This window comes from Capra hircus, chromosome 15 (assembly GCF_001704415.2).
Source record: "Capra hircus breed San Clemente chromosome 15, ASM170441v1, whole genome shotgun sequence".
Taxonomy (NCBI): Eukaryota; Metazoa; Chordata; class Mammalia; order Artiodactyla; family Bovidae; genus Capra; species Capra hircus.
This window is the reverse complement of record NC_030822.1, coordinates 42,930,175-42,952,418: the sequence shown is the minus strand read 5'-3', so window position 1 is coordinate 42,952,418 and position 22,244 is coordinate 42,930,175. Positions and strand designations below refer to the sequence as shown.

The 22,244-nt window shown below is 47.4% G+C and overlaps 1 protein-coding gene across 3 annotated transcripts in view; it reads right to left on the bottom strand.

Annotated features, from left to right (window-relative positions):
• ARNTL (aryl hydrocarbon receptor nuclear translocator like) overlaps positions 1 to 19,630 on the bottom strand; it is a 110,124-nt gene extending 90,494 nt beyond the window's left edge. For all 3 annotated transcript variants that reach the window (XM_018059578.1, XM_018059579.1, XM_018059580.1), the window contains exon 1: positions 19,464 to 19,630. The gene's annotated coding sequence lies outside the window, so the exon portion shown is untranslated. The remainder of the gene's footprint in view (positions 1 to 19,463) is intronic.

The window sequence follows — 22,244 nt, the reverse complement described above, 5'->3', positions numbered from 1 at the left end:
CAGTGGCAGACGGGCCAGGAGTGGGAAGTGGGGGATGTGAACATTCCAGGGGGAGTGAACAGCGTCAGCCATGGAACAGGAGACTGGCAGGGCTGGCATACTTGGGGAAGGACAGGCTCATGGTCCAGGGAGGGTTGAGGCAGGGCTGGCACATGGGGGCAAATAGCCAGGGCTGCTAGTGAGGCCCGTCTGTGCCCTGGCCACTCCCACATGGCTGCCTACCAGCAGTATCCAAGCCAGCACCACTGCCTGAACCAGAACCACCACCTCCCAACCCATCTCCCTCTCCATGATGGCATCCCTACCTAGTCTACAGGCAATCAGAAGAGTCCGTGAACAACAGAGATTAGATACTAGCTGCTTGCTCTCTCAGCACTCCAGCGGCTTCCCATTGTGCCAAGCGACCAGCAGACCCTCAGCTGATGTCGAGTGAAGGGATGACTCCCTCATCCCTGCAGCCTCATCCAGGCCTGGCCCTGGAAGGTGGAGGACCCCTTCCTCCTCCCTCTTCAGCAGGTGTGGCTAGTGAGACCCTATTAATCCATCAACATGCAAGAGGAGATGGCAGCCATTCAGACCACCTGGGGGCAGCTTTGAGATTCAACTTTTTAAAATAATATTGCTTACTTCAGAGCAAGCTGGAGGCACTTTACCAGGCTGTGGCCAAGGAGAAGGAGGTCTGCAGATATGCCCAGGCTGGAAAGACTGTAAGAGGTGCCTTGTCCCTGAGTCCTCAGCGCTCTGGACAACATTCTTCGTGTGGATGATGTCTAAGAGCTGTGTCAGCAGGACAGAACGGCACGCACTAGGCAGGTAGTGAAAGGCTTTCCTCCCTGAGACTGTGAATTCAAGGGGTGGAGCCAATGACTGCATTCTTTCCTGGAGGCCTAATACAGTGGATCCAACGCTATCTCAGAAACTAGGGAAAACTATGAAGGTGAAGGTGAAGGTGAAGTCGCTCAGTCGTGCCCAACTCTTTGCGGCCCCGTGGACGGTAACCCACTAGGCGAAGCTAAGGCTTAAAGAAAACTTTACAAAATGTGAGCCAGCCAGGCCTCCTGAGGCTCAACTCGCTGCAAAGCCCTTTGTGATGAGTAGAAGGAGATACATAAACATACACACATGCATGTATGTAGGTCTATTTTTAAAGGAATGGTAACAACACCAAAGAATGAGAATAGTAACAAGCTCTCCCCCACCCACCCACCCAGGAAAACTGAATTTAGCAACAAAGAGCCTCCCAAGGAGGCCCTGGTAGGAGTGTTAGCTGAGCACTGCATGAATGACTTGTTTCTCTGGTTAAACGGCGCCACTGTGGGTGGGAGAGGGCGGGGGTGCACTGGAAGCCAAGTGAGTCCCCAGACCCCTTCAGAAGGCAGATAACCTCCTGGTTTTCTGTACTGCATCAAACAGGTACGAGAAAAGCTTCAAAGGCTTTGTTCTTTGTGCAGGAAGATGGGAGAAGTAGGGTCAGAAAAGCAGTCCTAATGTCTGTAGAGGAACGAGGCTGAGTCTCCACAGGGGTGAGGGACCTGTGTGTCCCGGTTTTCAAAGGACGGGACACAAAGAGCAGGACGAATGGCTGAGTCCTACCCTGACAGAGAAATCAAATATAAAAGACAACTCAACAAGGATGTTCAGGGAAACTGCTTTCACTTGCCCAACTCCAAGCATTTCTGGGCAGTCTAAAACCAAGCGTGTAGTGAGGCAGAAAGATCCTGCGAGAGTTGGTCATCAAGAGTTTCAGAAAGGGCAACAACGGCTCAGTGAATCCTTCCAAATACATGCAAAGGTCAGACTCAGCCATTAGCAAAAGGACTGGGGGTGGCTGGATGACGGGGAAACCCAATGAAGTTAATTGAAACCAGTTTCCTGAAGGTAAGAGCCCAATGTTCCACTGAAGGGACAACGAGAAGCTGGTCCTCATTCAAAGTTGAGAATTATGGAGAAAATGTTAGCTTGTCTTTAGACAGAAGTTCAGGCATGCATAAATCTAGACTCCTGTGTGCAAACTGGCTCATCACTGTTCAGAAAGGATGGACACGCACTTGGGTAATCCAGACATAGGAAAGGGGAGGGGCAAAAGAGCCAGCCCCTAGTTCATGCCTTCAACTTTTGCTTCCTCCACCTGTGGACTCTGGCCGGCCCAGGCTGACAGAATGGGAGAAGCAGCTCAGAGGTCTCAGTCATCTCCTCCTTCTGCACCAGTAAGAACTGAGGATGCAGAAAGAGGCAGGCCTTGGAAGCCTCCCAACACCAGACCTTCCTGCTCTACTACAAATGGGGGCACCTCTGGGGCTGTTCTCACAATCTGTAATTATCTTTATCACTTATTTCTCTGTCAACTGTTTCTCCCACCCAAATGAAAGCTTCAGGGACCAGAGGCCAGGTCTGCCTTGCTCATCATTGTGCCCCCAGCCAGCCTTTAGAGCAGTGGCTACCACATTGCAGGACCATAGCCGAATGCACGGCTTGGGGACTGCCTGGCTTCAAACACCAAGCACTCATCTCGAAGAGCTGCGGCTGAACCTGTCCTGCCTGGAGTGGGCTAAGTGCTGGATGGATCACTTAGTGCCTCCCCCAAAGCTCTCAGCTAGCTCAAGGCCCCCACTGCGCCCTGGCCGTCCCGACTCATTCTCCCCACTGCACTCCAGAAGCACAGTTCAGACCATGCACCTGAGCCACAAGGAGAAAGAGGAAGCCGCTACAGGGAAAAGGGTAACAATCACTCTTTAAAAATGTTGGTGGAAAGAAGGCATAACCAAATCTACAAAGTCATGAGCAGATGGAGGGGACACTAGAAACGGAAGGGTCCTGAGAGAACACAGGACAGGGTTGCTCAATTCCAGAGTAATAGCCTCAGAGGTACCTGAGGCACACAGGAGTACAGGACAGAAAAAAAAAAAAAATAAAACAGTCACACAGCGAATGGGAAACCCGCAAAATTCATCTCCTTTGGTGACTATAATAAAGGCCAGCTAATTCAAGGAAGAGCATTACTCAGGACATCTTGCCTAACACATGATAAACACTTAGCTTTGTATGTTAATTTCCAGAAGGAAAACATCCTCTCTATAACAAGTTCCTAAATGCCTCAGTCAGAAAATAAGCTGGATAGGTCTGCGTTAATTTGATTTGGCTGGAGAGTATTAATTTGTGGGACTAATTTTTAACTGGCCCTTTATGACTATAAAAGTAATACATGCTCATTGTTGAAAAATAGGAAACTGCAGAGAAGATGATGAGAATAAAAATTACCTCTAATTCCACAAGATGAGAGCCACTGTTAACACTCTGGTGTGTTTCCCTCCTTCTATGAATGAAATTTTAACACAGTTGAGGGCATACTGTGAATACAATTTCAATTCCTGGCTTTTGCCAGTAAAGTTCATTAAAAATACTTCATTGGGTTCCAAGAAAGAAGTCCACCCTCAGTGAATATACAAATTAAAAACACAGTGAATAAAAGTTATTCATTTGTAAAGTTAAAAAACAAAGCAAAACTGATTATTTCATTGAGTCCCCATTTCCTTACTAGTAAAGGAAAAAAAATCACAATTATTAAGATTAAAATGGCCCAAAAGATAGAAACATTAAATTCATCTTTATATCCTCTTACCTACACCATATTTTCAAGAAATGGTTTTTTAAAGCCACACATTTTTTCAAATCAACAGAAGAATTTTATAACTGGATCTTATTATTATGAAGCAAAAAGTCAAGTTTTAGTGGTGTTGGTAAAGTTTTATCTTCCAAACTGCAGGTGAACGAAACCATTTAAAAATGATCAGTTCACATTCATGGACCGTGACATCCAAATGAAAGTCTTATCTCCAGTTTTGCTATATTCTGTGACCTAAACTGTGGAGTAAACAAATCACCCTGCAAAGGACATACTATGTGTCATACGCTTCCCGGCTGGGAGCTGTCCTACTGTCTGCCTGCACCCTGGTAAGGTACCCGGTTTTACATGTAGGTCCAAGGTCTTGGCCAGTGGAGAGAAGAAGAAATGTTCCACCTAGCAGAGAAGACCGTCCAAGCTCAGGAGCTCTGTAGCACAACACAGTTTTTCCCACCCCTCATACTAGTTCACACCTCACTGAACAAATGTGTCCATGCCAGGCACTGGGCTGGATGCTAGGGACACAAAGGTCAATAACACAGACGCTGTGCCCGCTGCCATGGCGCTGCAGTCTGCGGCACTTCCGCATCCATCATCCTCACACTAAGCCTGGGAGACAGAAAGGTCACCACCACTGTTCCCATATTCTAGACGGATAAACTGAACATTCACTGGATTATTTTATCCCAGGTTATGGCATGGAAGAGCTAGACTCAAATCCAGGGTTTCTGACTCCTCATCCAGGGCTCTTTCTGCTGGTGAATTTCTTTACTGTCAACTGAAGTCTTCTAGATTACTCATACTCCCTCCAGCACCTGGGTTCTACCTGGCCGCCCAGTGTCTGAGCAATGCGTTCCCCTGATCATTAAATGGCTGTGTGTATCCTGGTTTCCGGGAGTCTTCTTAGATTCTGACTCTGGGCTCGGGTACCTTTCCAGCTTTCCTGGTATGAGCTGCAGACCCCACTCACTCCTTCCCACAGTGTAGCACACTGCTAGCCTCCTCCATTGTTCAGTCTCCTTTCCACCTGAAAAGTAGATTTTGCTGCACTCCTGAGAGCTTTCTCAGCTTCCTTTGCAGGTAAATGTAGCCATTTGACTAAGTTCTGGCCACTGGGATAAAAGAATGTGCGACTTCCAGGTCTTGCCCTCATGATGACTGCATGTATGACTCCTTGACCCTTTTCCCCTGGGAGATGGCACAAAGCGAGGCTTCCACCTTCAGCCACCAAGCGGAAGGCACGCACTGAAGGCAGTGGGCCTGGACCACTATCTACTAAACTGGCATATGAGAAAGCAGCCAGCTTCCACCCAAATTCAGCCAACGTGCCTGTGGATCTCCCTAAGACAGGAATGTGCTCTGTGTCCCAATCGATACAAAAAGCTTGAGTGAAATCAGTTCTGCATTCTCTTGGCAAAGCCCTTTGTCTCTGATGAAATACCTTATAGGGGATGTTCAAAACTGTGTGGGTAAGTATTGCATTCAGGTTTATTCCATGGAAAACCTTTCAAAAATGAAATTACCTCAAATGAAATTATCTCAAAGATGACTTATGTTCAGGTCACAGGAAAATCGAGAGGGCCCAGAAAAACAAACCTGCCTCCTGTAGTAACAGGAGGGGAGAGAACTCTAAGTGATAACACAACCAGTCCTCTCTCCTAAAACAGTTCACTCCATTCCTAGAAAAGGCACGGAGAGCTGAAATCACGTGAATCAAGACTCATTTCTCCATGGAAACAATGTGATAATGAGAGCGTGTGTTCCCAACCAAGAACTCGATGGTCAACTTTGTAAAGAAATTACGTAAACTCCATGTTTTATCATCTCTTAAAGCCTTGGGACTTCTAAAGCTAGAAGAGCTGATGGTCCAATAATACACCACAGAAGATCTATGTGTGTTCCGTACCATTGAAAGTAGGTGCAAATCAATTAAACCAAACACAACAACCAATCACATGACTGACTACTTATTTGGATTCAGTAACAGCAGAGTGTGCAACACAACATATTTCACCCTAATAATTCCTGCTGGCCTCTGAATACAGTAAATCAGAACCTTTAAGAATGACTTCAACAGAGTAAGTGAAGAGGAACTTGGGAAGAGAGAAGAAGTTGTCAGAGAAGTGGTGTTTAAGCCTGACTCTGCCACTGACTAGCTTCGGGCCCCTGGACAGTAGTTTAAGTTCTTTATATATTTCTAGTGTGCAAAATGAGACTTTGTAACACCTGTCCTTGTAGGGTTGTGTCCTTGTAAGACAAGAAAACAGAGGTAAAAACTGCTTTGTAAATCACACGAGTGGTGCATGGCATTGTTATCAGGACCATGACTTCAGGATAGGCTTTCATAAGATCTTGACGAGCATCCACATGAAAATGGAGTAAGCTACCAACCACCCTGTCACTTTCTGAGAAACTGACCCAGAGCAACTGTTTCATCATTCTTCTCTTCCCCCAACACCCCCCTCCCCCGCTACCACCACTTGCACTAGCCAGCACAGTTAGTCAATCCAGCGCATTCATTTTTGGCATCCTTTGCTCATAAGCCACAGGGCAGTCGGCAAGAGCTGCCAGATGCCAGCCATGGGCTGTGAAGGAGGGAGAGCCGTGGTGAGCCAAAGTCACTATCAACCAAAAATGCCTTCCAAAGACCTACTGTGCTGTCAGAAACCTCAAAACCAGATTCAGGAAGCATTTTAGGGTCCCAGGAAAAGGGAGGAAGAAGACTGCAGCAGGTAAGAGGGAGAGTGTTCTGGGTTTGAATCTTGGCTTTTCCACTCACTGGACCATCAGAGGCACTGGATCTCGGTCTCCCTGACTAGAAAGGGGGAATCCACTTGACAGGGCTATTGTGAGTATTAAATGAGAAAAGTCATGTGAGCTCTTAACGTAGTTCTCGGCAGATGGTAAATACTCAGAGGTTAAGTACTGCTATAATTATTATTATGAATAATAAATACATCATGCAATACTAACAAAAATTAAGATTCGGCAAATCTCCAATCCTTCATGTCAAGACTCTGCCACAAGCTTTGTAACCAAGTATTATCAGGGCAGCATGCTGGCTCACCCACTAATTTTCCAAAGTAATCAAGGTTCTTCTGGATTTCTGCCTATGGCCCCAGGACAGGTGAAATATCTAAGAATGCCCAACTGGCCAGCTGGCTGGATCCTGACACTGGTTTTTCCAGCTCACAGCAGCCCATTACTAACCTGAGTGGTGTGCACAGAGGAGTATAGATTAACTAGCATGTCTGGCCTAACTTTTCTACCCATGCCCAGGCTGGTTCCCCTATTTCTGAGGGTGAAATATACCATTATCTTTAAAATATGGCCCTACCCAGCAAAGTGAGGCTAGTCAGCACCCATCTGGTGGACAGCGCCGCATCCCTAAACACACCCTGGAGACAGGAGAACTTCTGTGCCCTTCAGGCTCTGCCTGAAAGGCTAGTACACCTTCACTATTAAAAACACAACTTCTGCTCCCTACAACCAGGGAGCAAGTTTACAGCTCTTATCTTACTCCAGCATTAGAACGACACTGTAAGGGGCTGGATAAGAATTTATACCTGTTCCACAGATAAGGATCAGCCACAGCTAGAGACATTAAATTTCTGGCTTAGGCTATCCGGGGCTTCCCTGGTGGCTCAGGGGCAAAGAACCCGCCTGCCAATGCAGGAGATGCAGGTTTGATACCTGGGTCAGGGAGATCCCCTGGAGAAGGAAATGACAACTCTCTGCAGTATTCTTGCCTGGGAAATCCCATGGACAGAGGAGCCTGGAGAGATATAGTCCATGGGGTTGCAAAAGAGTCGGGGACAAGACTTAGTGACTAAATAACAACAATCTGATGCTTAGGTGTTGGAAGCAGCCTAGAATGCAGGTTATCCCATTTCTAATCAGGGAACCTTCCTGGCAAATGTGGGTATTTGTTTTTAAACATCTGACTTCCATAATGGTGCTTTGCTTCTCGAGAAGTCATTAACCAAGGTGTCACGGTCACAATACACTGCAGATTCACATACTTGAAAGCCACTCACACAGGCAGATGTTCCCCACACTCTAAATTCTAAAGGGCAGCTGAAAACAGCCATGCCGATTAACATAATTGACAATTAATTCCCAGTTCTGGCTCCACTCAGCTGAATCTCTGTCTGGATTCAGCTAGTAGCCTCCTACCCTGTCTCTGCTGCAGTCAGTCCCTCCGCTCCAATCCAGCTGGAACACTCACACTGGACTAACGTTTACGCGTCAGTTGCTTCAGTCGTGTCCAATGCTTTGCGACCCTATGGACTGTAGCCCACCAGGTGCTTCTGTCCGTGGTATTCTCCAGGCAAGAATACTGGAGTGGGTTGCCATCTCCTCCTCCAGGGGATCTTCCCAACCCAGGGATCGAACCCACGTCTCTTACATCTCCTGCACTGGCAGGCGGGCTTTTTACCATAGCGCCACCCGAGAAGAATGATTTCACGTCACTAAAAACCATAATCATAACGAAACCACCTCACCGGTTCTCTACCAGTCTCTACCTCACTAGGTAAACGGTGACTTGCCATGTAAGGTTGCTGAGTTTCTTCTGCAAAATGAAGAAGTAGACTAGAGTCTTGTCCTTTACAGCTCGTGACTCTGAAACTCCCACCCAAACCCAAATCCTGCATCTGGAGGATGGTGGGAGACAGCGGCTTCCTCTGGTCAAGAGTCTCCACGGCCTAGTTTTTAATCCTGGATCCGCTGCTTCTTGGCTATGTGACCTCAGGACGGTTACTAGATCACTCTGTGCCTCAATCTCCTCATCTCTGAAATGATGCTAATAATAGTATCTCCTTCATGGGCTTCTGTAGGCATTAGATCAGATAATATATGAGAAGTACAAAGGACATCATAAGAACTCTCGATGTGTTAGTAATTATTATCGTCTGAAATTAAAAACTCTCCATTCCACACAAGTCTGTGTCCCTGAATACACACTGGTCATCCCTACCTCGATGCTTTTCATATGCTGTGTTCCCACCTACCTACTCCCTGGAAACACCTGTGCTACGCTTTTCTGTGAATCTCAATTCTACACATCCTTAAAAGTCTGGATTTGATCACGTCCACGAAGTTTCCTCTCGACCACAGCAACTCAAAAGGAGCTTTCTTGTCTCTGAAATTCTGTAGCAATTACAGATCATCTAGGCCACTTTATTGGCATTGTATGTGGCCTTGGGTTATCCTCTATATGCAGATAAAACTGCAGGCTCCTTGGCCATAACTATTTCTGTTCTTCCTCTGGGTCTAGCATTGTGCCTGGTATATGGCCCTTCAGATATCTGTCAACTGAATAAAGAAATGCATAGTACTACACCCAGAGAAATACACAGGAAGTTTTCTTTAGTTGATGTGGCCCAGCTATTGATCTGCTGTACTTTGGAGCCAATTAAAGATAACATAAAGATGAACATCAGCAGGGCAGGGACAACCACGGCCAGGTAAGTCCTGATCATCAATAAAAGATACTGGTATCTGGCCACACTGAAGAATAAGAAAAATACAGATGGCAAAAAGAAAGGGAAATCTAACATCCAAGGTACCTCGCAAGACCAAGCACATGAGCCTATACTATCAGACAAGGTGGGAAAGCTGAGGTTTTCCCAAGCTGAACTCACTCAATCAGCAGCTATTTATCGAGTGGTTACTCTATGCAGACACCTTCTTAGAGGCTGGGGATACAGCAGAGAACAAAACAGACAAAATTCCTGCCAGTATTCCAGGATTCAAGCAGAAAAGCTGGGTATAACACTACCCTCTAGCTCCTAAGTGAAATCCACACAGAGCAATAACTTCTTGCACCAACTCCTCTTGCTATGCCTTCAAGCAAGGGAAAAAGAAAAAAATGGAACATACCATTCACAAGTAACCAAGCAGACGCAGCGCTCAAAGTGCACCGTCACTGCCAATGAGGCTCCCCTCATTCCAGAATCTACTGGGGAAGCCATCACATGGCACTCTGCACCCTAAGAGAGCTGAACTCTAAGCCTCTAATACCCTAGGTCCCAGCTGAGCCCCGAGACTAGCATTTGCTTAAATATCAAACCTCTCAAACAGCAAATGCCACTCTTGAGGCCAAAAACAAGACTTAGAGCTGGGAGAGGAGGAAGAGAGGGGTGGCAGGTAAAGAACTGGGTAGTTTTCGCCATGGTAAAACCTGAGGCTCTTCTCCTTCAGATCAGAAACCTCTTCTATCATCTAAAGCCTTGAAAAAAAAAAATTTTTTTTCTTCCAGCAAGATACTGAAAATAGCTTTGCATTTAACATTTAAAATTGTTTTTGATCCCACACTCCTTCAGCTCTGCTCTCTCCTGCAAACTCGTTCCATTCCCTAAGGGCACTTGTAAGTCTATTTCAAAAGCAACAAACCAGAGTCACCATTTTTATCCCTAAGAGTTAAAAAGAAAAAACGATTTACATAATTATAGGGAAGATAAGTTGACCAGGAACACAGGAATCTTATCTGGACTGAAAGTTCTAGGACAGAATTTCTTTCAACTGGTCAAGAGAGATAGCAGATCAAAGTCAAGGTTCATACTTGAAGGCATTAACTGTTGAGCACTACACATGGGAACTCACTGAGTTCCTCATTATTTTGTATTCCACCTGATTCTTCAGTAAGAAACTGGAGGTCGCTATTGGAGGGCAGGTGTGAACAATGTATGTATGTTTTCCTGTTACACTGAGAAAACAGGATTTTATAGCCAAGACCTGACTACGGTTTTTCCTGAGGTCATGTATGGATTTGAGAATTGGACTGTGAAGAAGGCTGAGTGCCGAAGAATTGATGCTTTTCAACTGTGGTGTTGGAGAAGACTCTTAAGAGTCCCTTGGACTGCAAGGAGATCCAACCAGCCCATTCTGAAGGAGATCAGTCCTGGGATTTCTTTGGAAGGAATGAAGCTAAAGCTGAAACTCCAGTACTTTGGCCACCTCATGAGAAGAGTTGACTCATTGGAAAAGACTCTGATGCTGGGAGGGATTGGGGGCAGGAGGAGAAGGGGACGACAGAGGATGAGATGGCTGGATGGCATCACCGACTTGATGGACATGAGTCTGGGTGAACTCCGGGAGTTGGTGATGAACAGGCAGGCCTGGCGTGCTGCGATTCATGGGGTTGCAAAGAGTCGGGCACGACTGAGTGACTGAACTGACTGACTGACTGACCTGAGAAATCAAAGTTCACTGAGGGCAACTTCACTCAGGAAGCCAGTTGTTGGGCCGAGACTGGAGCCCAGGTCTCTCCCAACTTCCAGCCCATAGTTTCCCATTTTTCACACCATTGTCTCATTTATAACACAAGAAATGAAATCCTAAAGGCACAAAAGTAAAAAAAAAAAAAAAAAAAATCCCTTTGATAAAGCTTTTCAGACTAGAAAAATTGCAGGAGAAGTGGCTGAGTTCAATAAGTCCCATGAATGCTAAGAGTAAATGATCTTTAATGTTATATAAATGGGGGTCTGGCTTTGGAAGGCTTAATTAATGCTGATAATGCTTTAGCACTAAACAGTATAGTTTCAGTTATCATAGAATCAGCATTAAAAGGCTTTTATGGGCTTGCTTGGGAACTAAACCACCATTTAGTTCACTTTTTTCCACAGAAAAATTTATCCCGAGTTTCCATCAACTGCCTTATAAATGAACTTTTGGAACCAAACCTGTTTTTAAGATGGCTGTGCATGTAAAACAGAGTTCTGAAGTCTGAAGCTCTGCACTAGATGTAATTAAAACAGTTAACAGTGATAAATGCTAAGAGTATATTTATGAGAAAACTCATCAAACCCTTAATTGGTTTATATGCATGCAATATAATGTTTTATTAAAAGCCTCTGAACAGAATATGGTCAACTGCCATTTATACAATGTATAACCAAGGGCAAATGCTCCAATTGTGAATGCAAGTATTTACAGGGCCTTTTAACACTGGGCTAAGGACTGTTGTGGTTGTTGTTTAGTTGATAGGTCGTGTCCAGCTCTTTGCTACCCCATGGGTTGTAGCCCACCAGGCTCTTCTGTCTATGGGATTCTCCAGGCAAAAATACTAGAGCGGGCTGCCATTTTCTTCCCCAGGGGATCTTTCCAACCCAGGGATCGAACCTGCACCTCCTGCATTGGTAGGCGGATTCTTTACCACTGAACCACGAGGGAAGCCTGGACTGAGGATTAGAGGGAGGACAAAACATCTATCTTCAAGGAACTCATCATCCAGTTTCACTGGCCTGTACTTTCCTCAAAAACAATCAAGCTGCTTCTAATCTCAGGGCCTTGGTACTGGTTGTTCCCTCTTTTTGAGATACTTTACCCATATCTTCCTTCAGCTGAGCTCTAATGTCACCTCTTGACCCAAGGACCCAGCTACAGCAACCTCCTCCATCATCACTGCTGTTTTACCCTCTGGGGTTGCTTACCCAGTGTCTATCACTACAAGGAGGTAACATGCTTAGGTATTTTCTATCTGTCCCCTCCCCCTAGGATTCTGTTTTGTTCACTGCTTTATCTTCTATGCCTAAAACATTACTACGCACATGGTAAGCATCCAAGAAACTTCGTTGAATGAGTGAGTATAGGTGCAGGGTGGGGAAGTAAGGACAAGGTAATTATTCATGAAACAACTAAAACATGAGAGCACTGGCCATCCTGATTGAAAGTGATATGATCATTATGATAACTATGTAGTACCAATGCTTCTGAATGAATGGCTGGCAATCAAAAGTAAAAAAGAACAAAAGCAACAAATGTCATCAGAGGAGGCTTCACAAAGAAGAGAGTCAAGGCAGACTGGGCTAGAGAGGAGAGGCCTCTCTAGTCAAGGGAGAATCCAAGAGCAGGAGAGAGTAGGGCACAGGGTGGCCTAGGCAGGGACAAGCAGAACTGCACTGGCAACCTGCTCGGCACGGGAGTGGAGCGGGGTGGGGGGACCGCGGGGCGGGGGGGCAGACTCTGCAGAGCCCGGAGAACCGGACACAGGGGTGTCGACCACGGGCCACTGGCAGCAGGGCTGCTCTTGGGAGGCAAGGTTGGATACATCATGTGGAAGGAACTGAAGGAAGCAGAGGGTAGAGCAGAAAATTTGTTAGAGGATGACCTTGATGGTCTGAACAGGAAGGAGACAAAAAGAGCCCCTCCCCTCTGCTTAGACATCAGAGAGATGCAAGTGAGCAAGGAGCACTCCCCCAGTTTAAAAAAAAAAAAAAAAAACAGACAACTTCCAGAGTATTTCCCAGTAGCATTCCATGGCAGATTTGGGTCAAGTTCCCAAACGTCCTGTCTATACTTGGAGCATTCAAGAAGAGGAACAGAGGTTCAAAATGATAACTCTGAGGGCAGGGCATGTCTTTCCATGCCTTTCATATCTGAGATTAATTACCTTCAGTAAGCCTGTGTTTACTGTCTTTTTATTCTTTGGGGAAAAAAGTAGTATTTAACTTCACTGTGCAGTATATATTTGAACATTATATAACACATTTTTATGTAACAGGTTCTTGACATAAAACAACATTTTCCTTACTATCTAAATGTATTCAGGGAACAACTGGCATTAAAGAAATCTATCTATATATACGTACACATTGAGGCTGTGGACATCTGTCTTTGGGGTGAGGCGTAGGGAAGAGGAGGGGAAGGTGAGAGACTTGACAAAAGTTCTCCTCCCAGTGATGGCCACGTCAGGGGGCAGCGGTAATGAGTTCTGTTCATCTCTCACAAGCTCCCTGGGGAGGGGCTGACTGAACCACATGAGGCCCATGTCAGGGCAATGCCACAGGGAGGCAGGGGGGAAGCAGGAGACACACACCCCAACGTAAGGAGCATGCCCACAAGCCCCTGTGAGTGCCCCTCGGGCAATATCCAAATGTGCACCCCTTGTGCCCCCCTCAGAGGACTCCAGTCCTGTTTAGCAGGAGGCATGCACCACGCTTGTGAACAAGAAGTGAAGTGGAAAGTGAAAGTGTTAGTTGCTCTGTCATGTTTGACTCTTTACAGTCCCACAGACTGTGTAGCCTGTCGGGCTCTTCTGTCCATGGGATTTCCCAGGCAAGAATACTGCAGTGGGTTGCCATGCTCTCCTCTAGGGGATCTTCCCTAACCAGGGATCAAACCCAGGTCTCCTACCTCGCCAGCAGATCTTTACCACCTGAGCCACCAAGAAAGCCCGTCAACAATAAGACCGGTTACCAATCACCGAGGGCCTGCTTGGCTCGACACTGATCGAATCCAGAGGTTCCTCCCGGCCGGCATCCACCGCCGCGTTTAGCGAGCAGACTCTGACCCTCCCCCTCCCCCTGCCACAAATCCAGCCGGGCCCCATCCCAGCTGGGCAGTTCACAAAACCACCTCACTTGTAAAATAAGGATAATCGCTCTACCTACCTCATGGGGTTATTATGAGGATTGAACAAGTTAATAAACATAAGGTGACTAACATATCTGCTGGCACTCAGAGAATGTTCAATAAACATTAGCTGCCCTTACCATCATTATTATTATTTCTATTTTGCAAATGAGGTAAATCAGACTCAAAGAAGCTAACTAATTTGCCCAGGTCACACATTTCAAACAGCAGTTGAACACATAAACACTTGTAAATGTTTTACTTAGCATATGTACAAAATCTAATGGGTAGAGTATTAACTAGAATATTAAATTAGACAGACCATCCATCCCCTTCTTTAACCAGGCTGGCTAAACATGAGTTTATCCTATTTAAAAGGACAGCATGTACTAATGTAAAAATCATTTCCCATCATATGCCAGCACTCCACGTTCTCCTGAAGCAAAGATGACTAAAGCTTATCCAATTTCGTCTCCCCAACTGTAGTTCCCCAACTCAATCCTTCCTTCCACTTGGACTTAATTACTCGTGGCCACGTCCACTGGTGCCCCCGTTTCACTCCCTCATCTCATGCCCCACCTCTCCACAGGTGGACCTCCTTCCCTCTTGTGCGTAGTCCCTGAGTGCCTACCCCACCCCATCTCCTCCTCCTCCTCAAGATCATTCACTGGGATTGGACAAACATGTCCTGAAGCTCCGTGGGCCTCTAATTTGGGGAAACCAAGACTGATGCTCCAAAAGTGATTGGCCTGGAACCTGCAGGTAAGATATTCCCAGAGACAGCCGAACACAATATGGGGTGCAGCAGTACCTAAAATAATCAGCGCTAGCGAGATCAAGGGCTGGGAGGACACTGCTGCCCAGCAAGAGAGGAGGAAAAACACAATGAAGGATAGCTCCAGGAGGACTAAGCATTTGAGCTGGAGCTTAAAGAAGCCTAGGATTTGGACGAGGGAAGGTTGAGGCACAGAACAGGCCAAGGGCTGGTCCAGGGAGCCGACAGTCCCGTGCACACTGCCAGGCGGGCTGGGTATGGAAAAGGAAGAAGGAGCAGCAAACCTGACAGCTAATATCCGTGAATGCTCACTATGATTCATGAAGCGCTTTATGTATTTTTCATTCCTTAACTCATTGAATCCATACTGCACTCTGAGGTAAGGACTAGAAAGTGAAAGTGAAGTCTCAGTTGTGTCTGACTCTTTGTGACCCCATGGACTGCCAGGCTCCTCTGTCCGTGGGATTTTCCAGGCAGGAATACTGGAGTGGGTGACCATTTCCTTCTCCAGGGGAATCTTCCGGACCCAGGGGTTAAACCTGGGTCTCCAGCACTGCAGGCACACTCTCTACCAGCTGAGCCACCAGGGAAGCCCAAGGACTCGAGTAATTCCCATCTTATTGATGAGCACACCAAGACAGAGAGCAAAGCAACTTGACCACAAGTCGTAAAACCAGTAAGGATATAAAATCTGGCTCCGAAGTCTGCACTTTTAGCCACCCAACCAAAGTCCCTTTCAGGACAGCCTGATGGTGAAGCGGTACAGCTATCCTGAGGATGAATGAGACCATGTGTGTAAGTTGTTTGCAACCTGTTACGCCAAGGCCACCGATGCTGGCAACAGGCTGCAGTTAATATCCACGATGGATCTGCTAGCAGCTGAAGCAGGAGAGACACATCAGGACAAGAAACGGGACCCAAGCCAACAAAGACAGTGTGAAGAGCAGAGACCTGGACAGACACCTACCTTTATGGTGTGTAGGAAGAAAACCCAGAGGCTGAGGGAGAAGGGGATTTCAGGAAGGAAGAAAAGACAAGTGGGTAAAAGCTGCAAAAGGGCCAAGATCAACAACTGAGGACTAAGAATGGGCGCCTGGAATTCAAGACTTAAAAGTTTTTGGAGATATTTGAGAAGAAATAAGAAGGATGGTAGAGAAAGAAGCCAGAGGGCAGGAGCTGAGGATGGAGCAGATGAGAGAGTCGAGGGGGTAAATGTTCATAGCCCTGGGAGCGGCTGCGGGGCAGGGAGGGGAGAGAGAGGCAGAGGGACCCAGGAGCACAAGCGCACATATGTAAAAGCTGCCCGCTGCACAGCAGCCCACAGTAGGCCTGTTTCCTCCTCTTCCATCCTTCTCTCATCAGTCAAGACAAGGGCTTTTCTGGGGTTGGTGAGGAGGCTGAGAGAAAGAAGCACGAAGCAAATTCTAGTGGCAGCACCCTGGCAGTGCTGGGAAGGGAGTGCAGCAGGCACTGAGGGACGGCTTTCCTGTGTACCTGGCATCTTACACGTTATCATCTCCCCTGATCTTGGGACTCCAACGGGCAAGCACCTTCACTACACCACTGAGGCGGAGCCTGCGGTCAGGGGAGTCCAGCACTTGTCCAAGGACACACCATCCAACCCAAGTCCTAGGTCCTGCTACCAGAGACCAGGCTCCTGCCCAGAGGCTCCAAGAGGGAACAGGAAAGAAATTCACTTGCTTTTTCCAAACTAAGAGGCGAGGAGGAGAGATGAGGGAAAGAGACAAAACATTTTGAGCAGAAAGGAAGAGAGGCTGAGGTGCTTAAGTCAGAGCAGGTCTTGTTTAGAGAGAGGAGGAGGAAAGCCAGGGTGGATGTTAGGAGTAAGTCTGAGTGTTATGATGAAGCGGCAATGAGGAGAGAAGAGACTGTGGAGAAGGGTGACATGCCTGCATTTCCAGGCTTTCGATTAAACCTCAAGGTTTAAAAAGAAAGTAAACAATTACTTCCCTTCATTTGCTACCATGAAGTTAATTGAAATCACTGCCTGTGATTGTAATATCATTTGGGGCAGAAAATGTTCCTTTAATATTTTACTTTCTCCAACTACCATGGGAGTCGACGATAGAATCACAAATAGAAGAAAACCCACAAAAGGAAGGCAGCCCTTATACCAAAGAGAGATACTGAATATTTAGCTTTGACATATGCATATGCATTTTGTTAACGAGTCTTTCTACAGTGCCTGTCCCTTGTTTAGTATATATAAATGGCATATAGATCATTGGTATGAAGTGATAAATCTGAAAGTAGGGCCACTTCCTTTTCCTCTCTTTGGTAGGCAAACCTCTTCTGCAAATAGCTGACAAACTCCTGAATAGTCATCATTTTATAAATCATTTGAAACGGATTCTTTAAAACACCATCTGTTGATCTGTTTAAGTTTCCTATGAAAACAGGACGTCAGCTCAGATATTCTGGAGGTTCCAGCAGGTAAATACCAACCCGAATTCAGCCATATTAAATATTTAGAGAAGCACAGAACTTTAGAGCATAAGGAACTGTTGAGATCACCCCGGTCTCCTGTCTTACTTTCTATCTGAGGCAAGTAGAACCCAGAAGGGTTCTGTGACTTGCCCCAAGTGGCACAGCCGTGAAAACCCAAGTCTGGGCTGGAACCAGGAGATTCTAACTCTCAGGCTAGCACTCTTCCACCACCCCTGCTCTTTCCTCTCTCCCTCTTTCTAAACCTTAGGGGTTGGAATAAGGTATACATTTAACAATAGTTTTAACCTATTTATATTATTCACCAGCTACATCTACAATCAAAACAAAAAATACGTCTACAGATTCAGCTTTAGATATACAGGCAATTTCAAACCCTGCCCGGGAAATTTTAAAGCCTTCCAAGTATGTTCAACAAAGTGTTTTAAAGACTTAGCAATAAAGTGAACTCAGTAATAGAGCATGGAGTGAAAGGCTGAACTTTGTATTAAGAAAACATTTTGGAGTTTCATTGATATGGAAATCGAAATTAACAGCAGTGATTTTTTTTTTTCTTTTTTTAAGTCTTGCAAGCACGGAGAGCATGAGATTATTCAAAACTGCTCTGGAGCAGCAAAGATTATTTTAAGCTCATGATTCAACCAGCACATTAATTAAAAACTCTACCAACCCAAATCGACAGATCCTGATATCAATGGGACAAGAAGAATTAAAATAATAGTTGTCACATAAAAATAGATTAAAAGAGGGAACAGCGGCGGATGTCAGAAGGGCAATGACAAGCAAGCGTTGTGGGAAACTAGATGCAGCTAATGGGCAGCTTTTATGGATTTTTTTTTTAAAAAACGAAGATCCTAGAAATACACGTACAGTCAAGAAATGCTTCTTTGAATCTTGTTTCTGGAAGCTAAGTGATAAAACTTGGCTAATAATTCCTTGCCGAGGAGTAGCTATGCAAGCAGGGAGAGGAGACCACAACCGCGGAAAGAGACAAAACAGGGCTAGGTGATCGGAAGGGGCCAAAGCAGGGGAGGGAACAGGGCATTGAGAAACGTGAGGTGAGGGGGCACAGCCTGTTACTCCAACGGCCAGCACCAACTTAACAACAGACGCCTATGGCCAGTAGTGCCTTTCCTTTCCCTGTGTCTGCCCTTGGCTCTGCAGCCGGCTCCCACGACCCCTCGGGGTGACTGACTTGATCCCCACAAGGTCGGCATTAATTTCTATTCTTCCACTTATTCCTCCGAGCAAACGAGAGCTCTCTCGGCTGTCAACGCCCGACAATCTCGAGCGGGAAGATTTTTCTTTGACATCTGTCAAATCCGGTGCTAAAGCCAGCCTCGCTGCGCCCTCCGCGGGTCTCCAGGACTCCAGGGCGGCCGGCGGGCCCACACCTGGGCACCGGGTGACATTCCGTCTGTCGTGGAGCACCTGCTCGCAGACCCACGGGGATCCTCCCCGGACTGCCCAGGACCCAGACGGCGCAGGCCGGACCGAAGTTCGAATGCTGGGGTCGGCCGCATCCCCGGGCCGGGAATACCAGGTGCAGCCCCAGCACCCGTGAAAGGGTCAAAGGGGTAGGGGTGGCTCGGACTCCCCAAGCCCGGCGGAGACGCCCTCCCAGCCCCCACCCAGCCCTGCAGGCTCCCGAAAGGAAAGTAGAGAGAAGAGGGAGGAAGGGCAGAAGCCGCATCTCTAACCCAACGCCCTTGGAGTGCAGCCGTCAAGGATGGTCCCCTCGGGGGTCCCTGAACCTTCCGGGGATACATCCTAGGACTAGCCCTCAGCCGGGTCACTGATCCCAAAGGGTGGAGCTGTCCCTTTAAGAGGCAGCTGGCTGCTCCTGCCACCACCACCACCACCGCCCCCCCAACCCCAACCCCGCCACTTCAGGTAGCTATGCCCGCGGAGGGGAGATGGGTATTTCCGCGGACTCTTTCCCGGTCCCTTTAAGGGTGCCTGCGGCACCTCTGCCCGTTCTAGCCCGCAGCGCCAGCCCCCGCGAGGGAGGATGGGGGCGGACGAGCGCGGCGCCTTTAAGGGGCGCAGCCTCCCCGCGGCCCGGGTGGGGGCAGGGAGCGGGCACGGGCCCTTTAAGGCCGGCAGCGGGCACGTCGGGCAGGGCTCCCCGGCGGCCGGGCTGCGCCCCGGGCGGCGGCGGGGGCTTTGAGCCTGCCAGGGTGCTAACGGCCCCGACGGGGTGCCCGCGGCCGCACCGCTGGCTGCGGCCAGCCCGACACTCACCGTGGCTCGCCGGGAGCGCCCGCGCCCGCGCCCCCACTCGGATCCCGCGGCGGCGGCGGCGGTGAGTCCGGCGCGGGTAAACAGGCACCTCCGTCCCTGACCTACTTTCTGCCTTCCCTAAATGTCGCACCACTAACCTACTTTCCGACCAATCCGCTCCCCGCCGGCCCAGGCCCGGCCCCCCGCCCACCAATCGCTGTGCCCAACCCCCCTTCCCCGCCCACCAATGGAGGAGTCGCGGAGCCCGGATACCTGCCTCTTCCCTCCAGCCAATCCTAGAGTCCGAAGAGAGCCGGTCTCGGCGGCCACCCCTGGCCAATCCGCGCGCGGCTCGGCGGCCTAATAGCCAGTTGTGTGGCAGCAAGAGAGGCCGCTGACCAATGGCGAGGCGGCGAGGGCCGGTTTACCTGCTACTTTCCCGCCACCAATCGCTTGGCGCACAGAAGCACACGCCCCAAGGAGAGGACCAATCGACGCGTTTTCCCTGGATTTCCTCGCCCCTGTCCTCTCTCTTTCCCCTGGTCTCCCGTTAGCCTTGGCCACTGCGGGTCCAGACGCCGCACTCTTTGCAGTCGCTTGAGATGTCCTTCTCTAGGTTCCTGACTTGCTTCTGGGTCACGGCTCTCACTACATCTCCTTTTTGCACTCGGGGCATCCTGACTAAGGCAACATTTCCTCGTTCCCCTACCTCCAACTCCATCTAGGAAAACAGTTTTAGGAACACAGAGTGCCAGACCCTACCCAAAACATCCTGGTTTGCCAACGTCCAAACGAGAGAAGAAATACTTGGTATTTCTAGAAGGTTTTTCAATTCAGTGTCCTTACGTTCTTTTCGTTCTTCCTGACCTCCAAGCATCCGATTGGAGCTGTCTTTCCTGTTCAAAAGAGAAAACTCTAGCCTGGAGCGATTCCAGTGCTTTTCCTTTCAGTGGCCGCACTACTGTGTAGCAGACAACTTCCCAGTGGCTCTGTTTCTACCGTAGAAAAGCTGTCCAAGGAGTGAGACGGAAGGAAACAAATAGCTGCAGAAAATAAATGTTTCATAACAAGATACAACTTGAGTACTGAGAGGAGGAAGAATCTTATTTTTGCATCTCAAGCACTTGACAGAGGGCCTTTAACACAAAGAGCTCCCTACCCTTTTAGATGTTAAACTCCCTAAATGAAAGGACCTCGTCTTTTTTGTTATACTCACCCCCTCACCTTTAGCACCTAGCTGGGAGTGAGATGGAGGGATGGGGGCAGTGCCTGATTCCTAGCATGTTTGTTGACTGGATATGGGAACAAATTGATCTAAATCACTTAGCTCAATTTTGTGACCCAGACTACTCTCCAAGACACTAGATTTCTAGCCGTGTTCATTGAACACAGAAACTGCATTTTAAATATTGTAAAACGGTAGCCTGTCCTCAGTTCACTGCCAGGTACATAGTGGTTGTCTAAGCTCACTGCCAGGCACACACAGTGGTTGTCCAGTACATGCTTGTGGCCTGAATGGTGACCATTTGCAAGGTTAACCAACTTCATCACTAGCTTACTACTTTTCTGACATTTACCTGCAGGTGGAATTTGATTGCTGTTTACTTTGTCTCTGCCCTGATTTCATGAGGTGACCACACTATGTAAGTGGGATTTTAGCAGTACTTAACAAGATGTTGTGGACAAGATGAGGAACTATAAATCTAGATTCTAATGTAATTAGTTGGATAAGAAACTTGTATACTAACCATTACCTAAAGATGCTGATTAATGAACCCCTGTCCACCTGAAGGAAGAGCGGAGGTATAGCCATTTGTGCAGCATCTGCTGTATGCTAAGCGCTTTCCCTGTATCCTCCTTCTTAATCCGGACAATCCCACTTTACTAATGAGGAAACTGAAACTCAGAGTTTAACCAGCTGACCCAAGGTCATGCAGTAGGTGGATCCATAGAAGCTTGACATTTAAAGCAAGATGGGGTTACAGTGCTGCCCAGGGGTGGTCATTATACATGTGGAGTATCGTCTCCAACGAAGGCCTGGCAAAGAAAAACCCTCTACAGGCCCAGGAGAGGGACCAGGATGTAACAAGGCTGGGAACTATGTCATAGAAGGAAGGATTAAAGGAAGCAGAAGGTTTTGCCCCAGGGATACAAGATAACTGTCTTCGTACATTTGAAGAGCTGTCAAATGGAAGAGAAAATGGACTTACTTTTAAGGACCTCATAAGGTGAAAGGGGGACCTATGGGTAGAAATTTTAGAATGACTCAATTTTCTAATAACTAGAGCCCCTTCTGCCCTGATAAGTTGAGTTTCTTGTCACAGAAAGTGTCCAAGTAATAACTGGATCCGCACGTTATTTAATATAATCTTCACATCACATTGGCCCCAGCAATTAAAAGCTGGCTCTCCACACTTGCTACGTAGGCAACTTCTATCCAATAACTTAAACCTTTTTTGCATCCCATATAGGGATAGTAGAAGTATTAGTCACTCAGTTGTGTCTGACTCTTTGTGACCCCATGGACTATAGCCCACCAAGCTCCTCTGTCCATGGAATTCTCCAGGCAAGAATACTGGAGTGGGTAGCCATTCCCTTCTCCAGCGGATCTTCCCAACCTAGGGATTAAACCCAGTCTCCCACATAGCAAGTATTCTTTACCATCTCAGCCAGCAGGGAAGCCCCATATCTACTTCACAAGATCGTTGTGAGAGAGAAGTGAGATAATAGACAGAAAGCCCCTAGCACAATGCCTGGAACACAGTAAAGAGTCAATGTGTATTAAATTAAAATTCTATGAAA